This window comes from Prorops nasuta, unplaced genomic scaffold (assembly GCF_024137725.1).
Source record: "Prorops nasuta isolate Cenicafe-Biocafe unplaced genomic scaffold, Cenicafe_Pnas_1.2 PNAS00048, whole genome shotgun sequence".
Lineage (NCBI taxonomy): Eukaryota > Metazoa > Arthropoda > Insecta > Hymenoptera > Bethylidae > Prorops > Prorops nasuta.
This window is the reverse complement of record NW_027116845.1, coordinates 1,068,679-1,081,698: the sequence shown is the minus strand read 5'-3', so window position 1 is coordinate 1,081,698 and position 13,020 is coordinate 1,068,679.

Genomic DNA, 13,020 nt, shown 5'->3' with positions numbered 1-13,020 from the left:
ATATATATATATATATATATAACTATTCTATATTGAAATAAGGTTTTCTGCAGGGTTTTTTCAAGTCGAGAATCATTCCTGCATGATGACCGAGCGAATTTTAATGACCACGCGCGGATGAACTTTGGAATTGCTCGGGCGAAGAAGGAAGACCGAAGGGAAGGCCGGAATAAGGTATTAAGTGCTGCGGATATCGCTTTCTACTTAGACGAGTTTTTCCCGTCGGCCGTCGGTCGCGCGACTCTGGTGAACGCGAACATCGGCGTACGACGACAATAGCGGAATTTTCCGCGTTTAAGGCTCATTTCCAGCGGAATCGTAGCTTTTCACGCTGGGCTAAACTGCGCACAATGGCCGAGAACGTTCCGCCCTGACAATGGGAAACATCCGGCCAATTGTCGCGCCTACCGTCGCGTCGCAGTCCCTGCATCCCATTCTCGACCAATGCGTGCGTGTAATTGTGGTCGAATGTTAGTCCTGCTGCTTCATCATCCCCCCACCCCACTTGCTCCACGCTCTTCCTTCCATCCCTAAAAAATATATATATATATATATATTCACAAATCAAAGTAACCACTTTTCATAAAATACCAATGGCAAGGATTTAATTTAAATTCTCAATTGAATTATTATTACATGTAAAATTTAGTCGCGAGTTTTAGATTGCTCGATAGGGTAAATATATATATTTACAAAGACTAGTGTTTTCATCTATAATTGTTGTTATATTAATTCTCCACCATCCCCATTCTGCACCTCGATCATCTATTCCCTCCTTTCTTTCGCGTGTTTATGAATCAAAGCGAAAATTCTAATGAAATACTACTTAGTACTCCTAGTAGAAATTCTTTCAATTTTTTTCGATAGCCTGTTTACAATATCTAGCTCAAGAAACTTATTATACGAAAACCAGACAGGCATTGATCATTTACGTGTGACATATTCACTCAACAAAATTTCGTACGTAATATTCATTAACAGCAGTTACGGAGTACATTTTATTCTTATCATAAACAGATTTATATATATGACGAATAATCATTAATGACTTCATTATTAGTTTTATGAATAAAATGAAACAGCGTTTATGTTCCACATAAACGTATAATTTCATAGAAATAATTATTTTATATTTTATATAATTTTACTGAAAATGCACTCATAAAAAGGTTTAATGAATTACATTAATGAAAATTATTATATAAGTAAATGTTATGGCTAATATAAACGTCTTTATGTAATTCATGAAACCACTTGATGAAAAAAAATGCATATATTTGTATACAAAACGTAATACAATTAATAATCACCGTAAAATGGCTCGATCTGCCGAAGCTTCTGACCGTTCGCATCGTGATCAAATCGTTCTTTTCTTCACTCTATAAACACCAAGACATTACATACATTTTACTTTTTTTTATCTATAGAGAGCACCCAAAGCAACACATTTCTGATTTTTGTTACAGTTGTAAACTATGACAACACATTTTTTAATTTAAATGTTTATTACAATTGTTAACGGTGTTAAATATTTATAACAAATTATTTTTCTTATATTTTTCTAGCAAAATATGAATCTTCCCAAGTATTTTAGTTTAAGCCAGAGTTATCTATTTTAATTTGTTCAGGAGATATGAATTTTCAAAGATTACGTGTTTTATACCAAAAACAGCAAAAATTTCAAATTTGACCGCCTGTATTTCCGGGACAAAGAAGAATTTTCGCTTTAACATGCGTCAAAACTCTTGTATTCTCTTATATTTCTACATATTTTATTTTGAAAAAAATCGGTGTTGTACTCCGAAATCTGCCTGTTTTTACGTAGGGCCCTTGAAAGTTCAATTCTAAGCCTATACTTTGTTAAGAAGCAAATAGCCGACTGGGTTAAATGCTGGATTAGTAATCACAAAATCCTAGGTTTGAATCCCGTCGAGGGTGATGTGGCTTTTTCACAAAGAAATATTAAATAGTTCAATTAGAAGGTACGTTATGACTATATACATATACAGGGTGTTTAGCGCATGGCGTCCAACAGCATGAATACAAATTGCCGCGTATATCTTTAACTATAAGAGATATTAAATTTTTTCATAAGACTTTTTTCGAAGCAAATAACAAGAGGTTTCGAAAAGGTCCTTTGCAGGAAATGAATATCTCTTATAGTTAAAGAGATGCGCGCCATTTTGTATTCATGTTTTATAGGGCGTCTTACATAGGACCTTTCATACCAGTGACAATGTGTGTTAATCTACACGTATACTTGAAAATCTATAAAAAGTTGAAATAATAACAAATACAAAAGAGAGAGACAATTTCATACAGTATAAGTGTAACCATTTCTTCGTTTTAAAATCTGTAAAACTATACGTTACGTAATGTGTTATAGAAATAACACCCTTTAAAGTGGATATAAAATGACTATAAAAAATTAATGCACTTATGTGCATCAGAACAACACACTTGGGATTTGCAATGCACATTTCGTTTGATAATACACTTTTTTGTTGGTAATTAAATGTCTTTAATTTAATGATTAATTGCAATTGTCAATAATTGAAGCTATAATAATTAGAAACGATGTTTATGAAAATAATAAATGCATTTATAAAACTCGAAAAATCTCTTTCTTAAATACATAATAGTAGTTTTGAAATAAACAGGGTCAGTTATAATATTCATGAATGATAACTTCTACATCGTATAAATAGTGTTGATATAATATCCATGAACACAGTAATGGAAGCATAAACGCTCGTTCCTTGAATTCATAAATCTGCGATTGTAGGGTAAATTTTAACACTAGAACTACCGACACGTTATTTCGACGGGTCGTATCAATTGTTCATAAGACATTTTTTTAATGCCATTCCTTATTTCGGGATAATATTACAACTTTTTCTAAACAGATGTATTCACTAATATTAGAAATTATTTTGTTCCTTCATCGTTACTTTTCTAATAAACGTATATGCATAGTATACCTAAATATATCGACCGGTGAAAATGACCGGTCGGTAGTTCTAGTGTTATAATAAATAGATTTATAGTTTCAATGTATATTTTTATGGATTTTACATACCTTTTTGGTTGAGTGTTATTTTAATGAGGTTATGAACGCGAAGCGACATTCATTCGAGAGGAAATTGATCTGCCGCTGTTTTGTATACCTATACCTAATCAGTTATATCTATATACGATCCTTTTCTGCCCATCACCACATTCGAAATGGTCCCTTATAACAACAAATGTAGATGGCGTATTGTAGTATATCTTCTCACTAGCAATATTTATGCTCTTTCAAGTTATAGCCTGCAACTAAACAAAAGATTATAAATGATGAGATTTTCAATACAGTTTTATAGGTGTAGAAGATCAAGGCAGCAAGATGCAAATGAAATACATATTAAATAAATATTTATGGACTGATATTACTACAGAAGCTTATATATAGATATATATATATATATATATATATATATATAGCTGTGACTAGGTTAGTTGGGGCGAACCGTGCCTCTTACACTTAGTCCTTATTTACCTTTATACAACTATCGACAAATGAGAGGAAAATAACTTGAATAAATTACTGGCGTAGGAATAAATTAAATTGTGAATTAAAATTACTGCGCATTAGTGCATTCAACATTTAAAAGGAAAAATCTGTATGATTGCATGTTTCTATTACTTGAAGCTCATCCTCACTTTTCACTTATATTCCTTTGCGACTAAACTTTCCGATAAAAAGCAGAAACTCCAAAGCAACGCGAGCAGCCTAAAATTAACAAAGACTAATAATATTAAGAATCGATGAAAATGACGGTGCAGGAGTTAATGGGGTAAGTGTGGAAATGTGTGGGCGGGTAAGGACAGGCAATTTATAGATTTCCTCGGTTGGACATTGTTTCGGGAATATAGTTTGTGGTTGGGATCGTCTAGGAAAGGGGAAGAAGAAAAAGAGGAATCGCGCCCCACTTTCCCCCGACCTTCCTCGCCTCCCGATCCGATCCACCAGGCTACATAGTAGGTATGTATATATGTATAGCACACGGAAAACAATGCCGAGCGATACCCGATGAAGCTACACACGCAGGCTATTAGCTTACTTCCGGTAACACAAACCAGCACTTTAACGGCATAACGCTGACACATCGTGTTTAGCTCGGAGCTTCTCATCTATTAAGGGTGGTTGCTTGGTTGGCCGGGTTGGCCCACCCTCGCGATCCGTAGTTGCCCGCATCCTACGTCAAATTAACCGATCAATCGCACATTTTTATATCAGTTAATACAATCAAGCTTTGCATGCCTACAGAAAATTCACGAAATTCTTGTAAGGAACATTTGTGTGTATGTGTAAAAAGGTAAATATCGATATAGCGCTTCTTTAAGGCTGGGATGGTTCAATTTAGCAGAAACTTGTTTTACATCCGTCGGAAGTTTCCATCCACGGTGCTAAAGCGAGTTCTTAAACAATTTCTCGTTTAACGCGAACGCGTGGCTCCTTAACGACTAATTAAAGCAGACAGAAGGCTTCATTCATCCACCACCATTCTCTCGGCTTATCAGCTGCACTGACGTCACTCCAATGATACCATATCCTAAGTCAACTTATATATAGGCACTGCGCTTCGATCTTCCGCGTACTTTATTTCTTCCTCCGGATACCAATAAACTGCTTTGAATAATCACGACGATCGTCGACAATAATGCCAGTGAATCGTATTTCTTTATTCGATATCAGTTCAAGGTCGTTCGAATATAACTGTTTTCTTCTCGCAGTGTTCCTGCTATATTCTTATTTTGGAGATGTATCATGATGATTATTGCAATAGGAAATTGAATAAGCAAGGTGTAGGGAGGGGGTAATAGAGAGAGAGAGAGAGAGAAGTTTTTCTTAGAATTGTTCTAACGATCGGGTATAAATTTGAAGAGGAGGAAATCGCGCAGGAATGGGATGACGAGTGTCGATTGCGCTGAATCTCAGGTTTTACCCCCTCTTCACTAAAATTTTCTCTCTTTTTTACTCCGAGTTCCCTTAGGATGCCAGGACGCCAGGTTTGCACATTCCACACCCCTAGGGCAGTGCAGGTCTCGCTACCCCTTGGAGGGGGTTGCGTATAGCTGCTGTAGCCATGCTATCGACCACTGTCGCGCCAAGGCCACGCCTTGCCCAGGTGAGTCTTCACCCCCTCGCTCCTATACCCCTACCCCACTATATCTTCCATCCTACATAGACGTAGACGAGGAAACTCTAAAACTTGGCTCCATCCACCCAGTGCAGCGTGTGTCTCCACAGTCTCTCTCTCTCTCTCTCTCTCTCTCGCACCAATCGAATTAAACACACAGCACAGCACACCCTTTCTCAATTTCACTCCTCTTACTGCTGGAAACCCCCCCCCCCCCCCCTCCCCAATGATCTTTAGTAGAGCCTCGTTCCTCGAGGACATCTTCGTCTTTCGTTGAAACGACCTTTCAGTGCTGCTAGCTCCTATACTTCCATTTAACTTTCCCAACGGGATATATTCCTTTTGAACAAGCTTATATACCGACTGCATTCATCAATCTTTTACGGTATATTTTACAAGAAAAAAATTGTGATTGGTCACTCTGTTGCTGCGCGTGAAATAGTCACCTAATTAAACTCATTGTGTGTTTTTGTCTTTCGTTGACACGGAATACGTTATAGTTATGTTTATGTAACCTTCCCAATGGAACACTATACTTCTCAACAAGCTTATACATATATGTATAAAAAGTCTATCGAATAAACTCTTGTGGTATACGTTATGGAAAAGCAAATTGTTATTGGTTACATTATTGTTGCTTCATGTGAAATACTAGCCTAATTATAGACACGTGGTATATATATTTTAGTTTTTTCATTATATTTTTTTGTGTCTTTCGTTGAAACGGTTTTTTAACATACTGTAAAAATGTATACATTTGCCAACGGAATATTTGTCCTCAATAAAATTACAAACTACACTGCTGAATCTTTTACAAAAATTTTCTATCGCAAAACATAAGTTATTGCCAGGTGGAAATGAGGTACAACATTAGTTTGTTTCAAGGTAATAATTATGTCTTTTGTTAATACAACATTCTGTATTTCGAATGTTCCATAACTATGCTGGAAAATTATTCATCGACAACATTCCCAAATGCATCGATCAATCTTTCACGTTTTACATTTGACAGTAGAAGATTGATTGTCATACGATAAATGATTTTCTTCTCGAAACTCTTCGGATAATTTCGCATTTCTTTAAAACAACCCTCCATACTGCAAATTCTCTTTAATTCAGCCAAGAGAGCGCACCACTATATTTACAGCAATCTTCGAGACTGCGCGCGAATCGATTTACTCTATATATATATATATATATATTAGCGGAAACAAGCAACTGGGATTGGTCAGTTAGTTGTTTCCGGTGGAAGAGAACTAAAACATCGCGTTTTTGTGCATCAGAGATGGAAGAGGTGTGAGACGCGTCGTTCCTGCAGAAGAGATTATCCCGCGGGATTTCTGGCCTGAGGACTGCCGAATCTGCCAAGTCCGGTGAAAAGAGGCAATTGAAGGTGCGCGTTAGCGCGTGCATTGATTTCTCGCTCAATTTCCCTCGAATATTTCCTTCAGGGAAAATCCCGCAGTGCAGCGTGCTAAGCCGATGGAAGCTCCTCACCCTTATAAGCCGACGTTTACTCGAATTGAGATACAATGCAGCGCGTACTGTGCCCTCGATAAGCCTGTTAAACGCGTACACGCACTGCATAAACATATACACACTATATATATATATATATATATATATGAACCTTGCCAAATTTTCTTTAAAAAATTGCCATTTTTTCCTAGAATAATTATATATTGTGCTGCCAAGAGTGTTATGATAGCATTTGACTAGAGAGTGGGTGAATTGGCATGAAGAAAATAATGTTGTTGCTATTTGAATTCATTATACGTATATATTTATATGTTTATATATCATTTATAACATAAAAATATGTAAATACTTTAGCAAACTTTGCCAAATTTTCCAAATACAAATTACCTCGAAAAATAGCGATTTTCCTAGAAGAACGACTGTCCTGCCAAGTATTAGGATTGCACTTGGCTATATATAGAGTGGTCGAACTTGGCGCGCGTAAGGAAAATACTACCGTCCTAGCACTTCCAACGCATTTCCTGTATCGTGATATATAAAATAAAAACATGTGCACTTTGCCAAAATTTCCAATTGAGATTTATATTGAAAATCTGCAAATTTCCCGGAAGAAGTATCGTCCTGCCAAGAGTTAACATTGAATTTAGTTAGAGTGGTAAAATTTCGCGTAACGATAACATTATTAGCTCTCCTATTTAAATGTTTCATGTACATAAAATTAAAATGTGTAGATACTCTATACTCTATATAGGGGAGAGTGAGGCAAAATGATCCTTCTGAAGAAAAATCCATCGCAGTGACGCTATCGTCGACTTTAACATATAGCAAATACTTTACATTTCTGCGTGGTCGGTAAAATTAAATTGTTAAAGTGGTTTTGCAGCAATCAAATTAAAGTAAAACTTACAAAAGAATCATTTTATCCCACAACTTGGTGGGACTAAAATGATTACATACCGAATAATTTAAATTATCATCTTATAACTATAAATATACGATAGATAAGAGCTATATATTTTCAATAAAAACGTAGAAAAGCGTATGTTACTGCTAACTTTATCTTTTTTATGAAAAGAGAATAAAAGAAACATGTGTTATTCAAGTACAATTGCCGCGCCAATCTTATCCATAAGTCATCTCGTTTTTCTTCTTTTCGAGCCACGGTCTGCTTCATTAGCGACGAATACATTCACTAAGGGATCCTTTTGTCCCAAATGCTCAGCGCATGCATCTTTCATCGAATCTTACAATATGTTATCAAAAGTCGACTTCAAAAATTAATTTTAAGAAGAAATCAAAGCTCCTACTTATTATTATTATAATCTAGCCAATTGAGCGTCTTCAAAGGGATTCCCTTATTTTTTTCCTATATCATTCAAAGATGTCTTATCTTCCAGAAAAACAACGATAAACATATAAATGGCGCTAATAACTTTTTACATATTAAAAATGGACATTATTATATTAGGGGAGATCGGAGTCAATTGTAACACGTCTCAATTGTAATATTCAAATTTGTAGCTCCGTCCGTTCATGACATTTAAAGTCGTTTAGTATAGTATACCTTTCTTGAATACTAGAAGACGCTGTAATTGCAATAGTTTAGGACCGCCAAAGCTAAGCCACTGTTTGTAGAAATGAGAAAATTAATTTTCTGCACTCTTTTGTCAATATTTTTCACTTGCTCCCTAACTTTGAATTGCTTAGTTAGGGGAGACCGGGGTAAAACGGTACCCTTAAGGATAAAGGCTTATATTTAGGTTATTTTTTTTTTAAAATTGAAAATAAAACGACTTTGATTTAATATAAACCTTATTTAAAGTGGTGACAGAAAATTAAATAATTATTTTTATTTTTGATCAATCAAATCTGTGAATTTGAAAAAAACATAACAATTTACGGTTTTACCCCGACCCATGGGTAAAATATGGTACTCCACGGATTCAAATTGGATACAAAAAATTGATACAGACTTAGCATGTATTACATGAAAAATTATATAAATCTTCAATTTTCTAGTCAGTTCATCCTTCATAAGCCCATTTTAAATTTTTTATGCATTCTACCCATCCTTCTTGTAATTTTGTTAATGCGCAAATTTCTTTACAATAAATACATTTATTAGGGGAAACCCAGGTAAAATAGGGTACCAGGGTAAAACAAGAACCCATTAATATAAGAAAAATTATATTCCTGATTCAGTCATTAATGAAGGTATGAGGTCCGATTTTACCCCGTACGGTTTTGCCCCTTAACCATACAAAGTGTATTTAAATATTATACAGACATATATCGTATGTAAATTAAAAATACGACTAACGAAATTATAGTTAAAAATATTACAAATTAAGTGACTTGAGTGAAAATTTACTCTATTAGTCCAGATTTTGTACCGAACACTTTGAAATTATCGGAAACTTTTAAGAATTACGTACAGAAATGAAAAATAAAGCGTTTGGAAAGTAATCAAGCGCCAATGTTTACAAATTTTTGCTGACAAATATCTTTAAGTAGCAACATTACATACCTTCATTAATGACTGAATCAGAAATGTAGTGTTTATGTTATATTAATGGGTCCTTATTTTACCCCGGTACCCTATTTTACCGGGGTTTTCCCTACTATTGTGTAAATATTAAAATTCAATATATTACTAAAATCGTCATTTCTTTTACTAAATTTTTCAATGTTAAACGATTTTTAAATATGAAATTATGTTGGCGAAGTTTTACAGGGCAATATTTTGGAACGTGTAGTGTCAATTGTAACAAGTAAACTGGTGTCGATTGTACCATGCTAATTAAATTGGAAATTCATAGATGTTTCTATCGCAACATCAATAATTCAATACATATTGTTATAATCATCGTTCTGACCAAGTAAATGTTCAAATGTTGCAAGAAATAGAAATATTATTTATAAAAAGAATTTTATTTTTATAAGACAGCCAATGATTGTTATATTGATCATTTACAAGTAAATTCCATTTTTTAATGCATGTTAACCTTTAAATAACATACTCCACTTGCCGAATTGTGTCTTCAGTTACTTTTATATCCATGCATGTGTATACTAATGGAAATTACGGGTACGTTACAATTGACACATATGATGTCGAGTGTAACAAATTGCACGTGGTACTATATCAACTGTTTGCATATGGATTAATTAAAACATCACTGTAATAAAAATATAATTGCATTCTATAGACATATGTAGTAAATATCACCATTTTCCTGAGATTTTTTACATTAATAGGATCTTCGGAGAAAAATAAGTCTCACGTTTTGTTACATTAGACTCCGCCCCCCATAATTGATTTTTAAACGAATGGTATCAATAGCTTTCATTAAATCCTCGATCAGGGATATTTTGGCCCTACTCTCCCCTAAATAATTTACAAAATTTTCCAAAGCGAAAGTAATTGCAATTTTCGTGAAAGGGAAAATATTGTATCAAGTGGCAAGATTAGATTTGGCGCTAGGAAAATATTGGTGTGTCCATGCATGTTCGAATGCGTCGGACTGGATTCTATGCGTGTTTATGGGGGCAGTAGAATAAAGAGAGTCGCTTGGGTGATTTGGGGTATTTGGGCGCATGGTGTGCGCCGTGCGGTATCGGAGCGTAACCATCGGTTAATGGTTTAAGCGCGTGTTATGTGGGATCATTGCGAGGACGCGCGATGGAAGGGCGTGGGAGGCTCGTAGTTGCATGGCCTGCAGTTTGCCTTTCGCTCGATCCACTTCTGGTTAAATTGGGCCGTGGAAGACACTGCAGTCCTGACTTGTGCCAGCTGCTCTGCTCCGCTCTTTATCGCCTTCGCGATTACCCCCCCCCCCCCCCATTCATTTCCCCTCGCCACTCTTATTCCCAACCACCGCGATACATCGGTATTAAGAGTATTCTCGCACATTTCTCCTTTTATTTGCAGATGAAAGCTGGGGTTATAAAAAAGAAGAAGGAAAAGAAAACAAGCAGCCGAGAAAAGTGTTTCTTATTCGTTTAATAGACACACCTATGGAGTGTAGCAGATATCTGACAAATAGTGACGAGGGAATAATCCGTTGTCGAAAAATATATCGATTTGTGATTTCGACCTGGTCGACAAAGCCGACAAATTCCTATTGTAGCGGAGAATCGAGATGAAAAAATTGGATCGACCTGAGAGAGAGAGAGAGAGTGGAAAAGTTCTTCTTCTGGAGACGTTTAATCTCCGCCACTTTGCACGAACCCCCGGGAGAAAAGCCGAGTTCCCCTAAACGTTTCCTGCTTTCGCGCCTAAATCTGCTTAAACGACTCTGCGACTCCTGAAAATGCCACTTTTTCTTCCTTTTTCCCTCAACGCTCCATCTCATTTATAATTTTATCAGATTTTTCAATATTTATATGCAATAACATGTACAAGGTGGGTTGTTTTAATCGACACACCCGAATTACTTGTAAATCAATGATCTTATGAAAAAATGTTTGAGATAAAAGTTGTTAGACTTTTTTCGAGCGGGACATAAGATGGTATCTTCGATTTGACCCTGAAATGTTATCCGAATGCTACACGAAGGCCATCTTGTAATTTTTGAGCGAAACACCCTGTTTATTCTCACATATTCCGAAAACTGATCTCAGCAAGAGCTTTTCAAAACGGTATACTTAATATAAATGTATCATGCGTCATTCAATCGTTCATTAAATATCTAGAGTTTAAATTGCACTTAGGCGAGCCTATCAACTCACCGTAACATCTCCGTGTATGTGTGTTAAACGAAAATAAATAATTTAATAGTAGAAATATATTTAATATAGACATTTCTTGACATCGCTAAAACCTAATTGAAAACAAATTTTTACAAAAGTATTGAAATCCACCTGAAGAGAAATTTTAGACATTAGATAACATATATATGTATATATATATGTTTACAAAAATTTGTCTACATTAATTATTTAACCATTGAAAATATACAAATTTAAGAGATTGAAGGAAAAAATTTCTCAGCTTCTCTGAACGATATTTCTCACATTTGATAACTACTCGACCCTCTAAAGATCACTCTGACAAAATCAAAAATTATTATTTCGAACGTAAAAATTCCCATTCTTTATACTGATCCGATTTTCAAATTGGGGAATCCCATTTAAAAGATAACTCTCATCCTCGAATTACCTTGAAAACTAACCACACAGGAATATATTAATTAATAGAATACGAAATGAGCCCCATTGTCTTGAATAGCTCTTTTCCAAATAATGTTTATATTCGTTTGATCAACAGAAATATTCCGGTGAATCAATAGGTTCGCGTAAATGAACTTTTAAAATTTAATTATTTAATGAACGACTGCAGAATGAAACGATACATTTATATATAGTAGTATACTGTTTTGCAAAACTCTTGCCAAGTGTGTGGGATCAGTTTTCAGAATATGTGAGAATAAACAGGATGTTCCATTTAAAAATTTGTAAAATAACCTTCGTGTAGCCTTCGAATAATATTTCAAGGTCAAATCGAAGATACCATTTTATGTCCCCCTCGAAGTCTAACAACTTTTGTTTAAATCATTTTTTCATAAGATCATTGGTTTACAAGTAATTCTGTTGCGTCCATTAAAATGACCTACCTTGTATATACATACATATATATATGTATATAAGAAATGATTTTGGTTTTCTTTGTCAATCGTCCGAGAATAGGCAAAGTTGGTAATATTGTTTCCTTATAAAGTGTATATATATATATATATATATAGCTCAGGGCCGAGCAGACAGATGCTTGTGTCAGGGGCCATTCGATTAGGAGTGTTCGAATGCGCCCGACGGAAATCTGAATGTCCGTCCGGTCGAAACTTTTTCAATCTGCGAAACTTTCGCTCCGACAAATTTTTATCGAGCCGTTAGAGTAGCTCGAACAGCTTGAAAAAGGACAAGGATGACTGAGCCGGACGTACAATTTTCCTGGGGGCTAGAGACTATTCGATCGCAAACTTTAATTTCGCGTCGATATAGTTTTCTTGGCTAGCTTTTTTTTTTTTTTTTTTTTTTAAGAAAAGTCCATTAAATCTTATTAAAGCTAGGGCAGTGGAAAGTTTGGAAAGGGCGATACAAAGGGCAAAGCTTGATTAGGATCATTAGAAACTTTTTAGAAAACGTATAGGAATCTCGAGGTACTATAAGAGACTATTTCACATCGCCTCTAGCTTCGCTCTCTCCGGAACTAAAATTACCACTAGAAGAACAAAACTGACCAAACCATATTCTACATACGTGCAATTTCTCCGACAAGTTGAGTGATTCAATCGCAATTTTATTTTCGTCGATCATTTTCTGCTTAATTTTTATACGAAAAGACTATATTAATTATTAT